Genomic DNA, 10,077 nt, shown 5'->3' with positions numbered 1-10,077 from the left:
AAAAAAAAAAAAAAAAAAAAAAGGCCAAAACCCACACAGGCAAAGAAAGCAGAAGAGTAGTAGACTTGAGATAGCAATACAATTATAGAAAATGGGAAGTGATTTCTCACAGACCAGAGCAATCAGAAACCTACATCTGCTGGGGGCTGGTGTGTGTGTGTCTGGCCTGAAGGATTTACTCTGTGCCAGGCGCTGGTCTAAGGGCTGAAGTATATCAACTTGCACGATCCCCCAAAAGTGCTAGCAGGATTTATATCCTAATTTTGGACACTAGGCATAGAAAGATTTAATTTGCCTCAGGTTACACTGCAGAATCTGGACCTCTCTGATATTCGGCCCCAGAGACCACACTTGGCACTGCCTCACAGTCATGGGCAAGACCGCAGGAACCAAACCCCATTTTTCTCAGGCAGGCAGCTGCCCTCTGCTCCCGGCAGAAGGCTGTGGGTTTCCTTAGGAGGCTTCCCACAGTTGAGGATGGGGTGAGACACCTATGAAAACAAGAGAATTTAGGCCAGGCGCCTGTAATCCCAGCACTTTGGGAGGCTGAGGTGGGAGGATCACTTGAGTCCAAGAGCTTGTGACCAGCATGGCAGAAGAGTGAGACCCCATCTCTACAAAAAATAAACAAAATTAGCCGGGCGTCGTGGCAGGCACCTGTGGTCCCAGCTACTCAGCGCTGGGGCTGAGGTGGGAGGATCACTTGGGCCCGGGAGGTTGCGGCTGCAGTGAGCCGAGATGACACCAGTGCGCACCAGCCTGGGCGGCAGAGCCAGATACCGTCTAAAAAAAAAGAAAGAAAACAAGAGAATTCAGTGAAAGTCTGAATTCGGCTCCCATGTGTTGGCAGTGAGGCCCACACACCCAAGGCAGGGGCAGGGAGCTCCTCCCCAGGAGTGCTGATCGGCTGGGGAGAACACTGCCTGCACCAGCGCCCGAGGGCCCCGCGGAACTGCTGGCTCACCAGCTTAGGAGGCCTGGCCACACACCCGGGGCTCACACAACCTTCCATCAGCTTTCTGTTACCTTCCCCTTGTTTCCTACATTTTTATTATGGAAAAATGTAAACATACAGAAAAACCACACAAAGAGTACAATGTACTCACTGCCTCTGTTCTGCAGTCGTTAGCACCTTACCATATTTATCTTTAGATATGTGTGTTGTGTATATATATACTATTTTCTTTTCTTTTTTTTTTTTTTTTTTTTTTTTTTTTTTTTTTTTTTTTTTTTTTTTTTTTTTTTTTTTGAGACATACTCTCACTCTGTTGCCCAGGCTGGAGTGCAGTGGCATAATCTCGAGTCACTGCAACCTCCACCTCCCGGGTTCAAGTGATTCTCCTGCCTCAGCCTCCCGAATAGCTGGGATTACAGGCATGTGCTACCACACCCTGCTAATTTTTGTATTTTTAGTAGAGACAGGGTTTCACCATGTTGGCCAGGCTAGCCTTGAACTCCCAACCTCAGGTGATCTGCCCACTTTGGCCTCCCAAAGTGATGGGATTATAGGCATGAGCCACCATGGGTGGCCGTGTATATTGTTTCTCTGAACCATCTAAAAAATGAGCTGTAGCCATAATATTTCACCTGTACATGTTTCAGTATCTATCTTCACAGAGTAAGGACATTATCACGCATAACTATAAATCCATGATGCACAATTTAACACAATTTTCTAAGGTTGTCTCATACTGTATCCATATTCTAGCCTCCCGCATTGTCCCTAGAATGTCTTTTCCACGTGCACACATTGCAATTGGCTCTATGTCTCTTTATTCTCCTTACTAGAATATTCCCCTTGTTTTCCCCACAATGTTGACTTTTTGAGTAGGCCAGGCCATTCAGTGGAAGGAGCATCTCGCATCTGATTTTTCCAATTGTTTCCTTGTACTGTGATTTAACTTGTCCCTCTATCTCTTGTAAATCCCATAAACTGGAAGTGAGCGCTGAAGGCTCAACTAGATTTGGATCAGACACTTTGGCAAGACACAAGCTGAAGTTCTGTCATTCATGTTGCATTGGATCTGGAGACAGCGTCTGCGCAGGTCACTGGCGGTGAAGCGAAGCTTGATCGCTTGGTGGAGGTAGTGACTGCTGGATCTTTCCACTGTAAAGGCACACATTTCCCTTCGCCAGTGACCTTCGGGTAACACTGAGCACGTGTGAATATCCTGCTCAATGCCCTTCTCAGATACAGACAATTAAAGGATGACAGGAAACTGAGAAAAAGCTTTCAGTGTGAAAGAGGGAGACAGAAACAAACGGGAAAACGCTGACTCAGAGGAAAGAGAGGCCATTGCAGGAAGCATAAGAAAACTTCCCCTAAATAATAAGTAGCCCTAAAAGTGAGAAAATGTATTACATTCATGATTGACAAGATTGCTGTGAAAAAAATATTTATTTCTTTGTTTTGAGACAAGGTCTTGCTCTGTCACCCAGGCTGGAGTGCAGTGGCGCGATCATGGCTCACTGCAGCCTCAAATGCCTGGCCTCAAGCAATCCTCCTGCCTCAGCCTCCCAAGTAGCTAGGACCACAGGTGTGCACCACCACACCCAGCTAATTGAAAAACAATTTTTTTTTTTTTTTTTAGAGATGGGTCTCGCCCTGTTGCCCAGGCTGGTCTTGAATTCCTGGCTTTAAGTGATTCTCCCACCTCCGCCTCCCAAAGTGCTGGAATTACAGATGTGAGCCACTGCACCTGGCCAAAAAAATATTTAGAAAACAAGATAGAGCTCTTGGGCTCCACACTGAAAAATCCACTGCAAAACTGGAAGATAAAGTACAAACAAGAATTTCTAATAAAGTAGAACAAGGCCAGGCACGGTGGCTCACGCCTGTAATCCCAGCACTTTGGGAGGCCAAGGTGGGAGGATCACCTGAGGTCAGGAGTTCAAGACCAGCCTGACCAACATGGAAAACCCTGCCTCTACTAAAAATACACAGTTAGCTGGGCGAGGTCGCACACGCCTGTAATCTTAGCTACTTGGAAGGCTGAGGCAGGAGAATTGCTTGAACCTCAGAGGCGGAGGTTTTGTCGAGCCAAGATCACACCACTGCCCTCCAGCCTGGGCAACAGAGTGAGACCCCATCTCAAAAAAAGAAAAAAATAAAGTAGAACAAAAGGACAAATAATGAAAAATAGGAACTGAAAACACAGGAAAACTGAACAATTAGTCCAAAAGTTTAGCATCAGAATAATGGGAGTTCCAGAAAGACAAAAGAGAAGAAACAGAGGGAGGGAATTATCAGAGAAATAATGCAAGAACGGGCCAAGCGCCATGGCTCATACCTGTAATTCCAGCACTTTGGGAAGTTGGAGGACCCCTTCCACCTAGGAGTTCGAGACTAGCCTGGGCAACATAGTATAACCCCCATCTCTACATGAAATAAAAAAACAAAATTAGCTGGGCATGGTGGCTTATGCTTGTAGTCCCAGCAGCTCAGGAGGCTGAAGTGGGAGGATCGCTTGAGCCCAGGAGGCAAAGGCTGCAGTGAGCCAGCTATGTTCTTATCACTGCACTCCAGCCTGGGTGACAGAGGGAGACTCTGTTTAAAAAAAAAAAGAGAGAGAGAGAGAGAAAGAAATATAAGAAGGAAAGAAAGTAACTATAGTGTATGAGATGATGGGTATGTTAATTTGCCTGACTCTGGTAATCACTTCACTATGTACATCAAGATAAGTATATCAAAATATTATGTTGTGTACCTTGAATATATAGTATATTTAAATATAAAATTATATACAATCAAAAAATACCTTTTAAGAAACACACACAAAAGCACAATATTATGAACTTTCTGAACATCATCAAAGAGGAAAACAGGTCACATACAAAAGTCAGAATGGCATTAAACTTTTAAATAACAACACTAAATTCTAAGGGATAATGGAGCCAGGTGCTGTGGCTCACACCTACAATCACAGCACTCTGGGAGGCTAAGGCAGGAGGAACTCTTGGTGCCAGGAGTTTGAGACCAGCTTGGGTAACAAAGCAAGACCTTGTCTCTACAAAAAAGAAAATAATTAGCCAGGCCTAGTGGCATGCACCTACGTAGTACCAGCTCTTTGGGAGGCTGAGGCAGGAGGATGGCTTGAGCTCAGGAGTTCGAGGCTGTAGTGAGCTATGATGGTGCCACTGTACTCCAAACTGGGTGATGGAGTGAGACCCTATCTCTAAAACAATAAATAAATAAATAATAAAGGATAATGGAGCAAAGTCTTCTACCTTCTGAGGTGAATTTGAACAACAAAATTGTCCAGTGACCCACAGGATAAAATATCTATGAGTCAGTTATTTATTTATAAAAATAAATAATTGAGTGACTACATAAATGGAAAAGAAATAGCTCTGCCCTACAAGAGAATTCCAATTAATAAGTGTAAAAGAAATGAGGAAAAAGGAAAATTACTATTAGAATATTACAGTAATAATTGTTACAGGCAAGATTCATCAATGAATGCTATAACTAGTTGGTAAAAGGTTGAGGATTAACAGGATAGTTACATAGTCTCAAAGTATGTCCACTAATATATTTATTGTCTTCAAAAGGAAAAAAACTTTATGATGGAGAAACTAGCAGAAACCACTTTCACATGATCAAGGTTAGCATCAGTGGTAATAAGCCTGATGTACTGAGAAGGGCCCATCACCTCCGTGGTGTTCTTGCCCCAAATCCCTAACTCTCTAATCATGAAAAAACATCAGACAAATCCAAATTGAGGGGCATTCTAAAAAAATAACTGATCAGTCTTTTTCAAAACTATCAGAGTCATGAAAGACAAAGACTGCCTCAGATTGGAGGAGACCGAGAAGACTTAGCAACCAAAGCAAAGTGGAATCCCGAAGTGGATCGTGGAAAAATAAAAGGACATTATTGGAAACACTGGTTATATCTGAAGTCTGTAGTTTAGTAAGTAGTAGTGTACCAAAGGGAATTTCCTAGTTTTGATCATTGTACTATGGCTATGTGAGCTGTATAAAGACATTACATAGAACTCTGGAGTGTCTTTGCAGCTTTTCTGTAAGTCTAAAATTATTTAAAAATAGTAAAACAAAATTCAGAGGAAGAATTATTTCCAACCTAGAATTTTATAATCAATTGTGAACATAGCGCAATGACATTTCTTGGACATTCAAGAGCTCATGCACTTTCTGTTAGGAAGTGACTGTAGTTCTGCTCCCTTACAAGAACGAAGCAAGATGCAGACATGGCATCTACAGAATGTGGAATTCAACACTAGAGGAAGGTAAAGGAATTTCCAGAACCACGGCTATGCAGAGGCTTCCAGAGCAACCAGTATAGATGGGAGCAAGGGGACTCATCGTTCCTAGAGGAAGGATGTTGCCTACCAACCAGCCGCCACCAACAGTTGACCTATCTGTTTGATTATATCAGGGACATTTTCAGTTTTGACAGAGTATGGGATTGAATTATTGATAAGTATGTAGAAGACTAAGCGAACAAACAGGAAAAAAAAAAAGCAATCATCAGCTCTTTGGAAAACAAAAGGTTGCCCCAAAAAGAAATGTAATCATAGTATCCTAAATGACTCACTTGGGGATAATTTTTCCAATGTAAATACTAAATATTCATATTGGGAGGAGGGAAGAAGGGAAATATGTGTGTGAGTGGAGAAGGGGGGTAAGAATTAAATTTTTGTTTTCTAAGATAAGAAGCAAGGAGGCAGCAAACCACATTGCCATGTGTGTATCTATGCAACAACCCTGCATGATCTGCTCATGTACCCCAGAACCTAAAAAAAAAAAAAAAAAAAAAAAAAAAAAAAAAGCAGCAGCAGCAGCAGCAAGGAAATCGCTGACCAATGGGCTCCCAGCCCCAAGGCAAGCTGCATCTTTTAGGTATCATTATCTGGGTGGGAATAGTGAAGCTGGTGTAGCAGATGTGAACACACAGGGGAATCCTCTCTTCTGCTGTCCTAGGCAAACTGGTGGGTAATGGAAGGAAGCCAAAGCTGAGTGGGATTAGAGCTAGGAAGATAGGCCAGGCTGTGCTGGCCCATGATGAGATGAGCTCAGGTTCCATTTCAGCAGGGTTCAGTGTCCAGGGAGATGCCATCTGGGGTGGAGTGCAGCCACAAGTCAAAGCAGCTGATAGCTGTCACGAGGTGGCTGTGGCCTGGTTTGGGCCTTGTTTTCGAAGGTAGATTCTGTGAAACACTACTTCTGAAGGATGTAAAGAACTGACCTGAAAAGAGGGTTCCATGGTCCAATGTACCTGAGAAATGCTGGATTCAATGACACTAAACAAGTTTCTCCACTGCAGAACATCTTAGAACCCTCAATATGATCATGGGAATCTCCAGTCTCTAAAGCACGGCATGTGGGGGAGATGGTGACAAAACGTTTGATCAGGACCCTGGAACCCTTTCTACACAGAACACTGGAGTACAGAACTACAGACAACCCTTTCCAGAGTAGGGGTTGGCCTCAGTCAGGGCTGGCACTGACAGGAAAAACACCTGCTTCCTCGTATCCTCACATCTTCACCACCACTGCCAAGCCCTTTCTACTGGCTAAGTCTAATTAGGGCTTCGGGTCCACCAGGCACATGAATTGGGGTTAGGCAGGCTCTGCTCTCATGAAAAACCTAAATGTTAACAAGACAGAAATGTAGGCACAAGCCCAGTTATAAGGTATGGAGGCTCCCAACAGGGCGGGTGAAACTCAGTGGCCCCCAGACCTGTAGTGTGCTGACAGCCCCGTGCAACGCCAAGGTCAAACCTACAGCAGCCTTTCTCCATCAGCCCTTCTCCAGCACCCTGAGGATCTCAGCGGCATTCCTTGGTCAGGCTCTGGAAATGGTAAGGGAAACTGCTGTGGGAAGGTGAACTCCAGGGGTTCCAGCCTGGCTTGTTTTGGGGAAATGCAGGAGCTGACAACTTTCAGTCACAGCCCGTCCCCACTCACTCGCTGCACGGGGCTCAGTCATTCATGTACCCGATTTCTCCAGGTCTTTAGTGGGGGTTCCCTGGTGCCAACACCATTCCAGCTAGGGGCTGATGGATGAAAACCCCTCTTTGAAGCACAGGCAGAATGTATCCTTAGAAAGGAAGCCAGGGGGCTGGGCACCACCAAGTCATTCCAGAGTGAAAGGAACACAAGTCCAATCTCAGGCTGTGTGATTGACAAAGCTTCTGGGTGCACGACTTTTACATTTTTCACTTTATTCTCTGTGATGTGCCCTGCTCAGGAGCCATAGGATTTTACCAGTTGTTCTGTTCTAGCCCTGAGCAGCTGCATGTTTTACTGTATTCAGGAACTGTACCAAAGCCACTAAATGTGAGCTGGAATAGACAAGAACAGTTTATTGAGTGTTTACTATGTGCTCGTCCTCACGTTACCTGATAAGCACTAGGAATCGCAGGTTTTGGGGTGCAGAGGCTGAGGATGAGGACAGTTACACATCTTGTCAAGCCTTCCATTGGCAAGGGGCAGCTGTAACTCAGCACTGTCTATGGGCACAGCCTGGGCTCTGGGCTCCCCCCAGCCCTTCACAGGCGGCCTAGCTGTCACTGTCCCCCACAGCACTGGGCAGGCCGCTCACCTTTTGTTGTTGCCAGGTTCTTTGATAATCCCTGTCCATGGGGTTCACGAGATTATAGTGAGGATCAGATAATGCAATGAGCAGAAAAGTGCTCTGGAGTGGAGTGAATACGCATGTGGGGCACCAATCACAGCCACTCCTTTTTCTAGATTCCCAACAATGTGGCATCCCAAAGGGATCACTGTCTCTGCGCGTGTTTACAAGCTGACTAGAAAAAGGAAAAAGGCACACAGACACAAGAAGATGGAAGTGTGATTTTGAAAGTGGGTGCCCCTGTACCCAGAGCCAGAAGGCCTGAAGGAGGTAAGGATCGAGACCCACCGTCTGAAGGCTCTGAACTGAAACTCTGGAAGAGTGAACTCTCAGACCTCACGGCTGCCCCCACCCCCTCCCAACCCTTCCCCTAAATGCTCCAGACACTAAAAATACCCCCAGCCACCTGCTGCCATGGGAGGCAATAAATCATTGGCCAGCCAGCACCAGAATCTGGGCCAACATGGCAGCTGACACAGACCCAAGGGATAAATTCCCTTCCTCCCACCCAGGCTGCCATCAAGAGCCTGCCTGCTGCTGGGGGAGATGGGGGGGGTGGATGTGGGGGAAGGGAGGGTGCTCAGAGGATGCAGGAGCTACGTGGAGGCTTCTGGGGCCAGAAGTGGGTGTGGGGTGAGCAGAGGGGAGTGAGGTCCCGGGGAGTCCTGGAAAAAGGGCGGTGGCTTCTGTGCAATGACATCCCCCTGCTTTATTATATAGAATAAGATCATCTCATCAAATCTGCAGCTTAGCCGCCCAACTGCTGTCCTGCTACCCCAGGGCCACCAGATGTCAGTGTTACAGGACGCATGGATATTGGTGGTCAGATCTCAGGACAGGGACTGAATTCATGGAGCCTGTTCAAACCAGGGGCACTCAGGGGCAAACTCGTAAATCTGTTTCCTGCTTCCAGTTCTTACAAATTAGATCCTACCCCCAGGACTGAAATCAGTCCGACTCCCAAATGGTAACCACAAAATGCCAAAGATCTGTACACCTTCACTCTCGTACAATACCATGTAACAGAAATGAGAGGCAAAGGCAGGATTTGATTTACTTATTATTAAAATGCATCATCAGCAAACACATCATAGTGGGGAACATGAAGCAATGTGTTATTGTGTTGCTCAAATGTGAAAAGGCAGGGACCCCTGGGAGTCTCCTTTGTTCTGTTACCTCTCTAGAAAAACCACTGCATTGTAAGTAACTTGGTCCAACCAGTGAAAAATACAAACAGGACCATTCACAGACAAAAAAGCAAAGAATAAAATTCAGTGGCTACCCAAGTATAATGAATAGATCCAAATAATCAGAAACGTGTTTACGCTGATTTTTTTAGAGCATTCAAAAATCCACAAAATTTGGGAGGCCAAGGTGGGTGGATCGCTTGAGCCTAGGAGTTTGAGACCAGCTTACACAACATAGTGAGACCCCCATCTCCATAAAAAATTTAAAAATTAGCCAGTTAATGGTGGCATATATCTCAACGACTCAGGAGGCTGTGGTGGGAGGAGCCCTTGAGCGTAGGATCAAGGCTGCAGTGAGCTGTGATTGCACCACTGCTCTCCAGCCTGGGCAACATGGTGAGATCCTGTCTCAAAAAAACCTATGTGGCCTTGGGGAGGTAATCTGACCCATGTGCCTTAGTTTCTTTGTGTGTATAAGCCGGACCTCTCCAAGGCCCCTTTAAGTAATATAAGATTCTAGGATTCTAGAATCAAAGTGTGACTTTGAGAGGTTTCTGTGGAGTTGGGAAGGTGACTATGCAAAAATTCCAATGTTAAGCCACCCAGGGCCACTTTAGCAACATAAACAAAGACTGAGAATGCAGAATGCTTCCTCCTGACTCCTAGGGTGCCCAGGGAAGGCTTCTGGAAGACAAGGATTATGCACATCTGACCTAACGCTATAGCATATCAAAATACTTGATTCTCTTTTTAAGAGTTGGGAGGTGGCCAGTCAGATATTTTAAAACGTCAACTTGATCTGTATCCTTATCAGCATCTAAGGAAACATTTTGTTTCCAAAAACAAATGATCACTGTTATCTATCAACCTCTGTAAGCCCATGAAATTCTCAAGAATGGAATCTTTTCCATAATACTCTCCAGAGCTGGTTTTGTATGTACACGTAGAACTGCTGCTTCCTGTACGAGTAAGTTTAGGGCAAGGAAGAGAGAGGGGAAGCAGGAAGGGAGTGTTGAAGTCTTTCTTTATGAGTCTCCCAAAATGTGAACATATGCACAGAAAAAAAGTCTGAAAAATAGAAACCAAGCCCAGGAGTGGCGGCTCACACCTGTCATCCCAGGACTTTGGGACATCTATTGCTTGAACCCAGGGGTGTGAGACCAGCTTGGGCAACATGATGAAACTCTGTGTCTATTAAAAAAAAGAAAAAAAGAAACTAACTTTGTAACAGGTAAGTGTGGTTCTCTCTGATGATACTGGGGGTAATCATTATTTTTTTTGCTTATCTGA

Source organism: Cebus imitator, unplaced genomic scaffold (genome assembly GCF_001604975.1).
Source record: "Cebus imitator isolate Cc_AM_T3 unplaced genomic scaffold, Cebus_imitator-1.0 Scaffold94, whole genome shotgun sequence".
Lineage (NCBI taxonomy): Eukaryota > Metazoa > Chordata > Mammalia > Primates > Cebidae > Cebus > Cebus imitator.
This window is presented reverse-complemented; position numbering follows the sequence as displayed.